This window comes from Cupressus sempervirens, chromosome 6 (genome assembly GCF_028749045.1).
Source record: "Cupressus sempervirens isolate cs-2001-9-10 chromosome 6, ASM2874904v1, whole genome shotgun sequence".
NCBI lineage: Eukaryota > Viridiplantae > Streptophyta > Pinopsida > Cupressales > Cupressaceae > Cupressus > Cupressus sempervirens.
Genome location: NC_143123.1, coordinates 126,308,708 through 126,325,129, shown reverse-complemented (window position 1 = coordinate 126,325,129; position 16,422 = coordinate 126,308,708). Strand labels below are relative to the sequence as shown.

The following is a 16,422-nucleotide window of genomic DNA, read 5'->3' as shown; positions in this document are numbered from 1 at the left end:
AAGTTTTTCAAGCCATTCATCATGGTAGAATACTGGGAAAGATGAGGCTTCTGTTGGAGATTTTTGTGTGTGTCATCTCGAAGGCACATCTAATGGAAGGAATTGCTTTAAAAGAAATGGTTTGGATTTTAGATAATTATTTAAGTGAGAAGATGAAGTCAACACTTGAGAATAAGGATCTGATATACTGGACGCAACATATAGGTATACACTTTGCAGTGAAGAACATGCCCAAAGATAGGTAGAAATCCAAAATCTAAGTTGTTTTCAAAACTGCTTGTATGAGCACTAGGGGCCCGCCTCGCAAGAAGTCATTTTTGACAAATTTAAGACTTCTATACCGATAAGCATGTGTCTGAGGTAGGAGGTGTTTTGAATAAAACTGAAACTGTGTATTGGGGTGCGCTGATGTAGAGAGGCAGGTCAAAAATTAAAGTTCAGTATTTAGTGGCATGCCTAACCCATAGATGTGCAAACAATTAAAGAAATGGCACTTTATTCTACATCATGTCCAAAGCATGGGTTTCAGGTGAGCAGAAGAATGCTTCTATACACATGAGGTTGAAAAGATCTAAAGTTTTATATAGAAAGGCACACTGGTGTGATGCCTGTGGTTAGCATACAATGCCTTTATAATGTCTTATTAATATGGTTGTATCTGACTATGTATTTGATTGTTGGCTTTTGGCAAGTTATAAGAGTTAGCTGGTATGCGGTTGGTTTCTATTTGGCAGCTGTTAGATTATTTAAATACCTATGCATATTCAAGGAAATTGGTCTAATCCTTGGTAGATCAGTTTTGACCTGCTTTTGTGAGAAGTACATGTGTGGATTAAGTTATATTTTATTGCTGTATTTGTTTATTATTTTAAGTATTAGTTTTATTTGAAAGATGAGTAAACATTGGCGCTGTTGGCTTAAAGAAGCTGGCTCTGATTGAAGATATTCATTCCATTACATCCCAAGAAAGGTGGGAAGCGACCACAATGTGGTGAGGATTGAGAGATTGAACATTCTCTTAGATTGGTTGAGCAAAGGGAGCAAAGAAGAAGACCATGAGAGGTAGTCAAAGGTATACTATATGTACAAATTCCAAGCCGATGTCTCTCATGAAGTAAAAGTCAAAGCAGGACCATAAGTAGAAGTTGTAGTCTAGAGAGACAGCATTCAACTGGTGGGAATAAATAGCATGATACCTTCCGTTATTGGATAATGTGTGGGTCGAACTTGCAAATCAAGTTCGGAAGGAAGAATCATTTCAACCTCCTTGTAATGTCCCCTTTCCAAAGTGGAATTTAATGATAATAAGAATTAAGTATAAGATCAAATAATTGAATAATAAAAAATATAAATATAATTAAAATTATATTGATTAAATAAACAATAATTCACACAATCAAATCCAGAAATTGAATAGTAATACTAATGGATTGTGGAAATCTGATAGCTCTAATCGATACCCTTTATGGGAGGAAATTATCTCACAAATCTAAGCAATTGGAGATACTCAAGATCAAGCTATCAAAGAAGATTGTAGACCTTGCATTCCTTAAAAGATGTTGTGACTGTCAGCTCAGCCTGACTTTCATCAAGATCACCCATCACCTGTGGAATGTTCATACTCAACACATTTTTGCTCGGGCTGGCCTTTCTCTCCATAGAGTAGTTATTCAGTCCACGAGGAGCTCGATAGACTTGTTAAACTCAAGGCTCTTACCCTTGCATTTAGAGCTGGTTGCCTCCTTGTGTCCAGATTTGTGGATTCGTTTAGATCTTTCCTCCTTTCCTCCTTTGCACGAGCCTTGGGCAAGAAAGTGGCAGTCACTAGGAAGCAAAAGCAAAAATTCTTTTTGCTACAGCGGAGGCAATGTATCCCGGGCCAGACTAGGTCCTTTTCTGCCCCTGCTCTTAGCCCTCGTGCTGGTTCTCCCCGTTCTCTCTTTCCCTCTTCACACCTCTGCTTGCTTTCCCGTCCCCTTGCATCTAACCCATGTAGTTATTCCTCCCGCTGTCCATCCACCCCTACCCAGTCCTCTGTTTTCTTTATTGCCAAGGTAGTTTCACCACCCCTCCCCTCTATCGATGTTAGTCTAGACGTGGTTGGAATCACCCACTACCCCTTTAGGCATCCGCGGGGTATTTTGATCCTTCCTTCAGCTCTAATGTTCCCTTGCCGCAGGCTTCCTCCCCCACTCCTTCGCTTCGACCCCCTCGTCCTTTCTTTCGGCTCTTCTTCTCCCATGGAGACTCCTACTATGCACACAGAGATTGGTGTTTGTCGACTTGCTAATGCTTGGATTGGTGGCAACAACCTCTCGCCCTCACAGCTGCTCCAACGGTCTACCACCAATGGCTCTTCGACCGATATAGGTGTACAGTCTCATCTCCCACTTAATGTTTCAGATTGCATTAATTTTTCGGGCTCTATTCTTTCAAGTATAGTTTAGGATTCTTCTCACATTAATGTTTTTTGTCTTTGGAGCCACCATCCAAAGCCACCGCTTGCGTGCACTGTGAGACTTTCTCTAGGGCCTCGTCTCACTCCACCCCTTGTTCTCTTCGAGCCTCTCCCTCATTCGTGTGTTGTGTCAATCTTTCATGTATTGGCAACACAAGCGGGTCACCTCCTCTTTCTGGCTCCTTGCCCAAGGTTAGGCCAACCACTCTCTTGCATAATTGGGCCTATAGACCTCCCTTCTTGGGTAGATCGCGAAATATAGGGCGGTCTTCCCATGTGGCTCCCTCTTCTCTCCAACCCTCTCGCTCGGATGTCTTGTCCCCGCTTGTGTTCTCCCCCCTCTTGCCTCCTGTGTCTAAGGTTGATGGCTGGGACTCCAAATTGGTGGTCAATTTATCACGTGCTACGCTTGACCGCCTTGCTTTCAAATTTCTCAAATGGGGCCTCAATTTCTCCCTACCTCCTCATTTTGTCCCTCACATCAACTTCCTCATTAATGTTGAGAAGCCGATTTAGGCTCTTCCTTCTAACATTGCTGAGGAAGTTAGACAAGATTGTGCTTTTGCTCTTAGACGTTCTAAACCTCCCAAGCACAACATTCCTAAAGGTGAACTTTTTGCTTTTAAAATGCTTGTGAGAAATAATGACCTTGTTATTGTCAAAGCAGATAAGGGTAATGCCATGGTCATTTTTGACAAGTCAGATTATGTGACCAAGATGCTTGAGCTCCTTTCTGATTCCAATAGCTACAAGGTTGTTTCTTGCGAACCTTTTGCCAATATCATCAAAAAGTTTAAAACAGCCATTGCAGGCTCCTCATTTGATGCCAACATTAAGAAGCGTTTGATGACTACCAAAGAGGTTACTCCTCGGATTTATGGGGTCCCTAAAATCCACAAAGTAAAGACCTATTGTAGACACCATTGGTTCCCCTACTTACTATCTAACCTCCTATCTCGCTAAGTTCTTGGCCCTCTAGGTTGGTAAGTCTAACTCTTTCATCAAAGATTCTTACCATTCTGTCGACTTCGTTAAGGATGTGAGATATGACGATGGCGACATCTTGGTCAGCTTTGATGTTGTTTCTCGCTTCACCAAGGTTCCCATTCTGGATTCTATTGAGATTGTCAAGCACAAGTTTGATGTTGAGATTGCCTCTTTAGTGGAATTGTGCTTGCGCTCCGCCTTCTTTTCCTTCCTAGACGTGATCTATGAGTAGGTGGAAGGGGTAGCCATGGGCTCCCCCCTCTCCGATGATTGCCAACCTCTTCATGGAACAATTTGAGGATCTTGCCCTTCGCAAAACCCCACTTAAACCTAAGTGGTGGAAGCGGTATGTGGATGACACCAACGTTTGTTGGCCCCATGGTCTAGACAAGTTGGAAGAATTTCACAATCACCTCAACAAGTCAGTTTCGTGCATATCTTTCACCAAGGAAGTTGAGTCCAACAATTGCCTTTCTTTTCTTGATATTTTGATCGTTAAGAAACCAGAGGGTTCTTTTGGTCGTTGTGTCTTCCGCAAAACTACCCATACCGATCACTACCTTCATACCTCCTCCCACCACTGTGCTAACCAGAAAGAGGGCATTCTCAAAACCCTTTCTTTGAGAGCACTTCGGATCTATGACAATGATCACTTACCTCTTGAGCTTTCTCATCTTCGTCAAGTTTTTTTTGAAGAATGGTTATTCCAACAAGCAAATCTCTAGAGCCTTCCATCGTGGTAGGTCTATTTTTCTCTCCATCTTTGTCCACCCCCCTTCGCTCCTAACCTACCCCCATTCATCTCCCTTCCCTTGTTGAGGGAATCTCCCATAAAATCTCGAAGATTTTGGTTAGAAAAGGGATCCGTGTTTCCTTTAAGCACTTCTTCACCCTCAATAGATACCTTCTCCCTCTTAAGGACTCTAGGAACCCTTTTCTAGAGTCAGGGGTCTACAAGGTTCATTGCTCGTGAGGCACCCCCTACATAGGCGAGACAGGTCACTCCTTCCACACTAGACTTAAAGAACATGCAACAGATATCAGGCATGAACAAGTTCTTCAATCTACCCTTGCTGAGCATTCTTCTTCCACCAAGCATCACATTTGCTTAGAGGATGCTTCAATTGTTGCTAGGGAGGACAACTTCTTTAATAGAAAGTTCAAAGAGGCAATTGAGATCTTTAATAACCTGTCCAACCTAAATTGCGATGATGGTTGGCATCTGAATCACTCTTGGCGTCCCTTGCTCTCAGCCCTTAGGCACTCTCACCTGCCCTCGCCTTGACCTTTCTCCCCCTCCCCCATGTCGTGTTGTCGGTTGAGCTTGTGGTTGTTCTTGTCCCTTTGTGAGTTGTTCCTTGAGGCTCCTTCCTGTGTTTCTGCCATGTCCTCCTTGTTCTTTCTCCTCTTTTCGGCTGGCTTGGTCTTTTTCCTCGCCCCTTGGGTTCTTCCTTCCCCTTGCTCTCTGTGCCCCTCGCAGCCTCGGCTTGATGCCTCCTTGGTCTCTTCGTGGCTCCTTTCTTTGTGTCTTGTGGCTTATGGCATGCTGCCTCATTTCGTTGGGTTTTTTTGTTTTATTTATTTATTTTATATATATATATATATATATATGTACATGTGTTTATTTTTATATTACTTTTTCATTTAATCTTTTTGATTTATTTATTTATTTTATTCCTTTTTTATTTTTTACTATTATTTTTCTTTATTTTTTATTTATATATATCTTTATTATTATTTTATTTATTTATTTTTAATGTGATCATTTTTTGTATTATTGTATATATATATATATAATTAGGTTTTGTGGACTAGGAAGTGGTTATATATATATCTATACTTATATAGATATGTATATGTATATATGTATATTTATATGTACATAAACACATATAGATATATATGTATATAGATACATATGCATTTACATATATGTATTTTCGTAGATATATGAATTTATATAGACTTATACATTTACATATATGTGTACTTATATATGTGTGTGTGTGTGTGTGTGTATTTATATATACATATACATTTACATATGTGTGTGTGTGTGTGTGTGTGTGTATGTATATGTTGTGTGTGTGTTATTTTATTATCTCTTTCTTTCTGGTTGTTATTTCTATTTTATATATATTTATTCTTATTTTTATTTTACTTGTAAATTTGCTGACTCCTTTTTGTTCCTTATTTCTGGTCTCTCCTCTAGTTGAGTCAACTTTAGGTTTTTTTGTCCTTGATGGTAGATGTGCTCAATTATTGTGCTGCTTTTCCCCCCCTCCTTTTATTGGATTCTTGGTCTGCAATCTGCCATTTTTCTCCTCTCTTCATTTGCATGAACATCCTAATGATGGATCACGTAGTGTGATCCGAAATGTTGATGATAAAAATCATTCACACAATCAAATCCAGAAACTGAATAGTAATAATACATTATGAAATACTCATTTAAATTATAATTATAATAACAGAAGAAATATATTATTAGAAATATCATATATTATAGTATTATTTAATATAAATGAATAATAATATTACAAATAGACATATATGAATGTCATTAGCAGCAGATAGAATTATCTTGGTCCTTATTAAAGCTTTTGTAAAGCCATATATCCTATTGACACTAATCAACATGATGATGATGATGATGATGATAATAATAATAATAATAATAGGTGATAGCAATACTATATTACTCACTGTCAAATGGAGATTAAATGGAATGATTTTACCAAATATATAACCATCAGATGTTGATGAGTTGTACAGACATGGTCAGCGACTATAATTAGGGTTTTACTTGTGGACACTTTGACCCCAGTTATGTATTAACAACAAACAAAGGAATAACCAACAATAAGAACAATTTAAGAATGATGATGAGGAAGCAAAAGATAGAAACTAATGTGCAATGATTTGCAGTGAACATGCTAAGGATGTTGATGATCTGGAAAATTAAATTATCTCAAATGGGAATGATCGACTATTAACAGGGATAATAAAATAAATATTGACCAGGGATTACATTCAGCAGATACCAATATTCAAGACCGATCTTGTTTGGATCAGTCAGTCAAGATGTATTTATGATGTAAGGAAGGATCGATAAGATCTGTAATTACAAATACAATTGGACCAACAGCGACTAAGAAGAAGATGTGGTCAAATATAATAACATTAGTAATAAGATTAGTTTAACATCTATTGACAGAAGTTCATTAATGAACAAAAATATTGGAATATTTAAGGATAAAAAATCTTATTTGTTAAGGAAAGTTGCAACCCCTTTAAAAGTTAGGACCTTTAGAAAGAGGGAATATGAAAGATATATAATGAGTATCGATGTCATTCTCTAAGAGGGTAAGCATTGGATATGATTTTGGCAGGCAATTCTATTAGGCAAAAGGAACCCAAGGAAGAAAACATGCCCTTACTTATCATCACTTATCAGGGAAGAACTTAGATACTTCAGATTTAAGAATAATATATACAGTCAGTGATTTGGAATATACAGTCATCTGGGAAAAAACTCCAGTCAGTGCTATGTAAGAATGAGCCTCTTATAACATCGAAAAAAAGAGGAAAGGAGTGGTCTAGTCAGAAAGCAACATTAAATAAAATAATCAACAAACAAGATTGTTATCTTCTTTTGGGAACAATTAACAAGAAAGAAGTTTTATTATATACACTTCACCCATGGAGATTAGACGATAGCTATCGATAGCGATTGACATATCTAGTTAAGAATCAATTGGTTCACATCAAGATCAACACTCAATTGATGGCTATGCCAATAAGTACATATTGAAATGAGATCTAAGCCACTAAAATTATCAAAGGTTGCACAGCCAGGCAAGACAGTTATTTTTCTCAAGGAACGTAGAGTGACATACATTCTGGCGGTAAAGGATTAAGGTCAAGTAATGAATATTTAATCCTGACTTTTGAAGCTTCAATCTATTCAAATCCCTTTATTCTTGGGTGCTCATTTCCCCTTGCTGCAAATTAGACTTTATGTTTGATAAGCATTTTGGAGCAAGAACTGGAGACTCCATTGGTTACTGGAAATTCTAAGTAGATGGTTATGGACTGCTGCTATTAAAAGGAATCAAACTAAAGAAAGGACAAAAGTCAAATATGATCAGATACTTAGAAAATAGTATATTTATGCAGAGAACGATCCTATTTACCACACAATTTTCATGGTATTAAAGGAATTGAATAAACAAACAATATATGTTCTTGGCCCAGCAAACCATTAGGCATCGAAATAAGGATAAACTTCTTAATAACAAGACCAAATTAAGGTAATTCCAACCAGGGACATTACACTCCTCTAGATGAAAGTTTTGATTGGGAGATGGAGTCCAAAGACTCCATAGACATTGAGTTACTACTAGAAGAAGAAACGAAGCTAAAAATTCTTGGGCTAAGAATTGCAAGACAAAATTGAACTTGATGGTGAAACAACTGTGCAAGATACAAAAGCTACAAGAAGAGTAGAGGATTCTCATGTGTTTGAGGGTGTTGAAGGTGCCCTTGAATGCTCATCTCTAAACTTCCTACAGAGTAGATTCCAGGCACTGAGTTTGCATCAGGATAAAACAATGGTGACTGTTATCTGCCAAATGTAGAAAAACAAAAGCTACCTAAGTTTACAGGATTGAATTGAAGGATCTTATAAGACATTGCAATACTTGTGGAGCAATTTGGGCATAAAATGGGTAAGATGTGAGACGATACTTGCTATGGTCTTTTCTAATCACCTTGTGAGGTATAGTCATTGATTGGTAGACAAAGATTGAAGCAACCTCTTGAAATACATGGGAGAAATTGATAGATTTGCTCCATCATCGTCATATGCCAAATCATATATAGAGCACTGGATATAGAGAGTGAATACAAGATGTCCTTGCTATTTTAAGAAATGGATGAGGATGATGGATTAGGTAGAAGTGGTGCAATGAAGTAGGAACAATACAAGCATTAAGAAGAGGCATTTCTAAAATTCCTAATGATATTAGAATTCAAGGCGGAGAAAGAAACTAGCAGAGAACTTTGATGCATTGACTACAAAGGTGAAGGTCACATCAAAATCGATTGTTCCAAGAAACTTTTCTCACATCTGTCGAGTTTTGGGTCTTTCAATAAAAGATTGCTTGTACAAGCTAAAGAATAGGAGCACACAAGTACTGTCCACCCAAGGATGCTCCATCCAGCTCTTCATTGAAGTTGTAGAATAAGATTATACATCTTTAGGTAGTATTCAAAATCAAAGAGAGTGAAGTCAGAATCAGATGCACATTACAATTCCAAAGATCGTTCCATTGTACAACATCCACACTCTGATGAATGGTGACATTTTGCTAAGAAATTCCATGAAAACTAGAATAAAGCACGCCTATGCAAATGGTGTGGACATAGAGATCATTGCCAGATGTTTGAAGCAAATGCCAACCTGAACATTGTTTATGCAGCAGAGAGGCATGAAAAGCAATTGGTTGTTACTTGAGCTTAAACAATGAAGGCCTATGCAAATGGTAGAATAAGATGAAATATCTACAGGTAGCAATCAAAATCAAAGAGGGGGAGGTCAGAATCAGCTGCCTGCTATCCAAATGCAAATGAAAGTATTAAGTGAATCAGTTCTCCATTGAAGTCATAGAATAAGATGAAACATCTTCAGGTAGCAATCAAATTAAAGAGGGGAGCTCAGAATCAGATGCATAATAAATTTCAAAGATTGTTCCATCATACTGTATGCAACATCAACAATGTGATGAATTGGGACATTTTGCAAAAGAGTTCCATAAAAACTAGGAAAAAGCAGGCCTATGCAAATGGTGTGGACCTAGATATCATTACCAAATGTTTGAAGCAAAGGTCAATCTGAACATTATTGATCCAGCAAAGAGGCATGACAAGGTATTGATTGTTACTTGAGCTCAAACAAAGAAGGCTGTGCATTCAGACCCATGTACAAAAAGAAAAGTGCTTTGTGAAGCAAGAGCCAAGGTGGAGCATGCTAGGCAAAATGGATGCTGCCGACCCAAATGCAAATGCAAGTATTCTGTGAATCAGTAGTCATTTGAAAAAATGATTGGAAGTCTAGCTTTTCAAACTATTGTACCAATTAAAGAAATAAATATATTACTAGATCACAAATTATTCTCAAAACTCCAAAACAATATGATTAATATGGAATCTTAGTGATCAACATGTGAGGACAAAGCCATACTGTGAAAAGAATAGTAAACAATCATTTTTTGATGCTTTAATTAATATCTTGTACAACTTGTTTTGACATTGTACAGTCTTTATTTGAATTTTTCGTACAACTTTGAAAAAGAGCTATACAACTTGTTGGCTATTCTACTTTTTCCTCCGCTTTACAATCTGCCCAATCATTTTCCAGCATTTAATGTCTGCCAGATAGGATATTTAGGATACAAATTATTTTGTTACATTGCATCTAGCTATTTGCTCTCTTGTTGTAAGGCTTGATCAGCTCTCTGATCTAGTACAACCTCTTTTATGAAATTGTACTGTATGGTCTATCTAGGAGGAATTTTAATCCATAAATTCTAATATAAGGTAGTTCTTTTGTTACAACTCTACAACATTATACAATATTTTCACAGTCTATGATGGTAAAATAAAAATTGATGAATTGGATCCATGTGCATCCATGGAATTTTGGAATATATAAAAATAAAATGACCTGTGACCCTAGCTCGGTAGGGCAATTGAGCTCACTTGCCTGACTCAAGTGACTTGGCTGGGTGACTCGGCTGACTCGCCTAGGTGACTCAGCTCATTAAAATTTTTTTTTCCTTTGTAGTTATGTAATCGATGTATGTTATGTATGTGATCAAATTACCTTCTATTTTATGATGTTATTATCTTTAATCTTTATTCAATAATGGGTGCATGGAATTAATTTAAATCCAAAAAAGTGTCTAAATTTCAAGGGTTTTATCTCTTTGCCAAGTCACTGCTGAGTCACAGGCGAGTCCAAGCTAGGTCCGAGTCTCGTTACTTTGATTAAAATTAATTACATGAGATACTTTAAATGCATAAATTTGGGGTTTTTATCACTCATTGCATATCATTAACATGCAAATCTCCTTTTAAAACCCAATGCCAATAAAATACAAGTCCTAAATACATATGGATGGGTTTTTTATATGCAATACCAAATCTTTATATCACTTAAATGCTTATAAGTGGGAAATTTGAAGTTTTGAACCCAAAAGCACATGTATTGCACTTTAAAAGTCCATTAATGTTTTTTTTGACTTGAGTTATGATTTAAATGCATAATGGTTAGGAATTTGAACCCAAATGCATATGTACTTTTAATTACATGTGCTTTTGCATCTCAAAAACCTGTTTATTTTCTCAGATAAAGGCATTTGGACTTGTGCATATAGTGGAGTTTTTGAAATAAAAACACATGCTTTTCTATTTTTAAAACACGTCATTACTTTCATTAACACTAGAAACCCATTATTGTGGGGAATTTAAAGACAAAAGCACATGCTTTTGCTTCTAAAAAGCATGTCTTACTTGTGATAGGGTTTTTAGCTAAAATGATTGTTGGTGGCGATTTTGAACCTAAAAGCATGTGTTTTGGCCATGAAAAGGCCTATCTTTACTAATTACTTCATATGTTCATGATTAGACTAGCTTGGACGGTGATTTATTAGAAAAGCATGTGTTTTTCAGTTGTAAAAACCAACTCATTTTGGGTGTTTTCAGCAAGAATGGGAATTCGGAGCAAAGAATCACAAGATTCATCACCAAAACTCAATGATCTTTACCTCCAATAGGTTCGTTTTTGCATTAAATCTCTCAAGGATCAATTTTGGCTCTTCAAAAGTGCAGATTTGAAAGGATTTGGTCACCAAATAACCCATTTAGGGCACCTTTCTGTCCAAAAACGACTCATTTTTGGCCATTTTTTCCCATCAAATCCAAACATTTTGCTTCCAAGGTGAGTTCTTGGGTATTGTTTATCATTTGCAGCGTGTCTGTCATTCTTTTTAAGTTGCATTTGATGCCCTCGACACCATTTTTAATTGCCATTGCATATTGCTTTTGATTTAGTCAATATGGTTGCAATTATTGTGCATTTTTAATACCTACTTCCTAACTTGACAAGCTATGAATTTTGACTCAAGAATGCATTTATGTTGCAAGGATTGAGTCAAGATTTGAAGTCTATTAACTCTTATTCAATAAATCTTTTTAAATCCGAAAAATCTTATTGGATCCATTTATAGATTCTGTGTAAGAGATTAAAGAGACTTCTTCCTTTTTGTTTTTGAGGATAAAAGGCAAGATTCTTTGCCAATTTCATAGGGCTTTGTTTTATATATTTGTTCTTTTGTTTATACAAGTCATTTCATTTCAAATTTCAAATTTGCATAATGTATATTCTATCTTCGTTTAAATTCTCCTTGTTGCACATGCAAGTACTTGTAGGTGTAGTAGTGATTAAAAACCTCGTTCTTGAAACAAACTACCAAGGAAAGCAAGCTCACTTTGCGACATGCTTTTGCATCCAAACAACCCACTTTCATGCTTGCATGCACTTCATGTGCACTTGTTATACTACTTCCATATGACTTAAAGCTCATGATGGTGGTTGTTTGTATGCTTGCTTATGATTAAAAGATAAACAATTCATTAGATGTAGATGTTATGCTGCCCATTTTCCATGCATTTTCTGTCAGCCGACTGGATGGTCCCGACGGTGTTTCTGTAGCCGATGGAATGACTATCGTCGGTGTTTTGTATTTTATAGCCGACGGGTATATAGTTTGTAGCGGACATAATGTTTGTGGCCGACAGACTCCTTTGAGAAGGTTCGGCGGATAGTATTTATATCCCGTCTGGGATCATTGTAAAGCATCTTTAATCTTTTATCTTCTATCATTGATTGTATCAAGCATAATGTATGTCTGGCATATGCGAATATAATTCTGCTATTCTGTTCCATTGTTCGTATGCGTTGATTTCTTTACCAGTACGGTAAACATTTGGCGTTGTTGCCATATGAATCTGGAAGGTGGGAGGAATGAAGATTAATGCCAAATCAGCTTAACAAGGATCGGAATAAGGCCAAGGGCAAAGATGGAATCTGTACTGCACAAGAACATTTAATTCTGGCACAGCAGGCAGACCGCCGACGGAGATTCCAGAGGATTGCTGACAGAAACAGGAGTGCGGAGACATTGTTGGAGGAGACTCGACAACGGGTGGAATTGGTGGAAGAAGCACGGGAGGACTTTTTGAATTTCTGTTCGCCGAGGGAAGAGAATCTAGATGGAAGAGCATCAACTCGCACGGCTCAGAGTGCCGATGGAGCAAGAGCGTGAACTCTTCGTCCGAGATATACTTCCGGAGGGGATGACTTCAGAAAACCCTTCTTCACCAAGGTTTGCAGCGGTTGAGTCTATCGGTGTGGGATACCAGTCCGCTAGTGTAGAAGTGCACTCTGCCGGTGTGGGAGACCAGTCCACCGAAGTGCAGTCCGTCGGTGTGGGAGTGCAGTCCGCCAGTGTCGCAGGACCGAGCAACGCTTGTTTACAGACACTAATCGTGATGGCGTTACCAAAAGAGAAATTGCCGAAGTTTGATGGCGATGGTACGGCTGATCTCATCCGGCACTGTAAAACATGTGAAACGATCTGGAGGGAAAATGGCATAACTGATGAAGACGACTGGATGAGACAATTTTCGGCAACCCTATGGGGCGTGGCAATTGACTAGTTTACTAGTACAGATCCGCAAAAGCTGGACAGTTGGAAAAACATTAAAAAAGAGTTTCTGGCTGAATTTCAACTGTTGCGGGACGATAATGAAATTGTAGTAGAGATCTTCAATACCAAGCAAGGAAAGAATGAAACTGTCCGCGTTTATGCCAGGAAATTAAAAGATCTGATAAAAAAAATGGAGAATAAGCTGGTGGATGGACTTCAGAAAAGGTGGTTCGTGGAAGGTCTACGCCTTAACTTGTGGAAGAAAATGAAAATTGTGCCGCCGTCGTCATACACGGAAGCCTATAACAGAGCATTGAATCTCGAAAGTGAGCACAAGACAAAGAAGAAGAAGAAGACTAGTTCCTCTAATTCTGATGACGACGAGCCTTCCGGCGAAGATAGGAGTGACGATGAGGGCAGTAACAAGAAGGTCTACGCCCTATAGAATGATATGATCCGCATGATGAAAGAATTTAAAAACATGCAGAAGGAGCCAAAAGGCAGTGAGTTGTGGTGCACGGACTGTAAGACCGACGGTCATACTAAAGGATCGTGTCCAAAGAACCAATTCTGCGACATTTGTCAGATCATGGGCCATTTGACAAAGGAGTGCCCCTTTAACATGAAGACCAGAGGATCCCCGCAGGTACTTCTTACACAGGAGGCTTCCTCGTCGGGTAGTAGCGGAAACACGAATACCGCTGGTGTTACATCCGGAGGATACAGGAATAATCGGCGTGGACAGAACAATAACAATACCAATACGAGTAGAAGTCGGATCCAGTATGATGCAAATGGATGGCCGATTATTCAGTACCGCGCATGTAACTTGTGGGGGCATTTTGCGCGGGAGTGTCCAACAGCGAGTACACCTCAACTATTGTGCCGATGGTGCGGACCCGGCGATCATGACGACTCAAAGTGTCCAAAATCCGGAGTGAACTTGATCACTGTCGGGGCGGATGAGGAAGAAGTTCTGGCAATTACGCGAAAACAAGCAAAAGAATACTCGGACCTGTCGAAGAAAAGAGGAAATTTGTGGAAGCATAGGCGGAGGTTGGAAAAGTATCCCAAGCAGCAACACCTTCGGACACCGCCGACACTTCAGCGAGGAATTCCGCAGAACAAAACATAGTACGAAAAAGTTTGCAAACGGAGGTGCGAGTAAAGATAAATGATTTGCTTCTCACCATGCCTCAACTTCGATCTGCTCTTTCAAATATTGCAGGAGAATCAAGTCAAGGGAAGGAAAAGTCATCGGGAGAACCAAGTCGAGGGAAGGAAAAGGAGATTGCTGTAGGAGGAGAAGATCAGATGTTGCTGGCGTTGACATCCGGACGGCACCCTGCAGTCGTCGAGATGGGGATCCTTGGACATGTTCTTACAGACACAATAGTTGACGGAGGGTTTGGCGTAAACATATTGCCGGAAGAAACCTGGAGGAAACTTGGACAGTCGACATTGTGGCCTCCGAGATTTCAGTTGCTGACAGCCGATCAACATGGCATTAAACCACTGCGTATTCTCATGGCACAGCTGGTAACCATTGGCACTCAGCCGTTCCTGATGGATTTCGTGGTGATTTTGTTGAAGAGGAAAGAGTATGACGCCATCTTGGGCCGCGGGTGGCTTATCAGAGCAAGAGCCCAACAGGATTGGAAGAACACCTTATCACTGGAAAGTAAAGGCCGCCGATTCATCATTGATCTGCATACCCAAATGGTAGGGGAAGAGGCCCTGTCATCAGATTTTGAGGGAGAGGAGGATGAAGGCAGACAACGGATGGAATTGGATTAGGAGGGCACCCTCCGATTGGACGGGGGATCAACAGATGACGACTTGGATTCCGTCAACGGTTTCTACCACTGGCAAATGGAGGACTATGAATTATTTCACAACTGCAATGTTCTGTCAATTGAGAACGAATATCCGAAGGAGTTTACTGAAGTAAAGGAGGGGGAGGCACCGTTGGATGTTACACCTGGCCATGCATTCAGTGAAGGGGAGACAATCAAGTATAATGAAGCTACGCTACAAACAATGAATTTGGGGGACGAGACAAAGCCGAAGAACATACTAGTCGGAGATAACTGGGATCCAGTACTCAAGGCCGCGGCATTCAAGATATTTCTGGAATACAAGGATGTGTTTGCATGGACATACAAGGGCCTCAAGGGAGTACCGCCGGAATTGTGTGTGCACCACATTCCGCTGGTGGAGGGAGCCATACCTGTATGAAAGCGACCCTACAGGATGAACAAGAACTATGCGACATGGGTTATGGAGGAAATCAATTGGATGCTGGAAGCTGGCATTATCTTCAAGGTGCAGACCAGCGAATGGGTGTCGCTGATAGTCATCTCATTGAAGAAGGATACTACTTAGATTCGGACATGCGTTGATTTCAGATGCCTAAATGCAGTCACGATCAAGGATCCTTTTTCGATTCCATTCATAGACAACAATCTGGAGGAGGTCGCGGGACATGAAATTTACTCCTTTATGGACGGGTTCTCCGGATACAATCAGATCTCTATAGCGGAGGAGGATAAGTTGAAGACAACGTTTGTCGTCGAAAATGGGGTCTACGCATACAACCGGATGCCATTTGGGTTGTGTAACGCACCGGCCACTTTCCAGTGGATTATACTGCATATCTTCGACAAGATGTCTGTGGGTAACTTCAAAGCCTGCCTGGACGATTGGTCAGTGTTCAGCACAGAGGATAGACACCTGGCAGCACTTGGTGAGTGCATGGAGAGATGTCGCAGAGCGCGGCTAGTGTTGAATCCCAAAAAGTGCAGATTCATGGTTCCCCAGGGAAGACTACTTGGACACATTGTCTGTAAAGAAGGATTGAAGACGGACTCCGACAAGGTGAGAGTCATTCTGGAGATGCAGCCATCCACTAATGTGTCGGAGGTAAAGTCGTTTCTTGGGCATATAGGCTATTATAGGAGATTTATCAAAAAATTTGCGAAGGTGTCATACCCACTAGATAGGTTAACCTGCAAGGAGGAATCATTTAGATGGGACAAAGACCAGGATGAGGCATTTGAAGGGTTGAAGGTACGACTGGCTACGACACCCATCCTGGCATATCCAGACAGGAATAAAGAATTCCATGTACATGTGGATGCCTCCAACTATGCGATCGGCGCGACACTAGCACAGACAGGTAACCACGGACTGGATCATCCAGTA

At 39.5% G+C, this 16,422-nt stretch overlaps 1 protein-coding gene across 6 annotated transcripts in view; it reads left to right on the top strand.

The window, feature by feature from the left end:
* EMB25 (DEAD/DEAH box helicase) overlaps positions 1-16,422 on the top strand; it is a 246,607-nt gene that overhangs the window by 141,266 nt on the left and 88,919 nt on the right. The gene's annotated exons all lie outside the window — the stretch shown is intronic.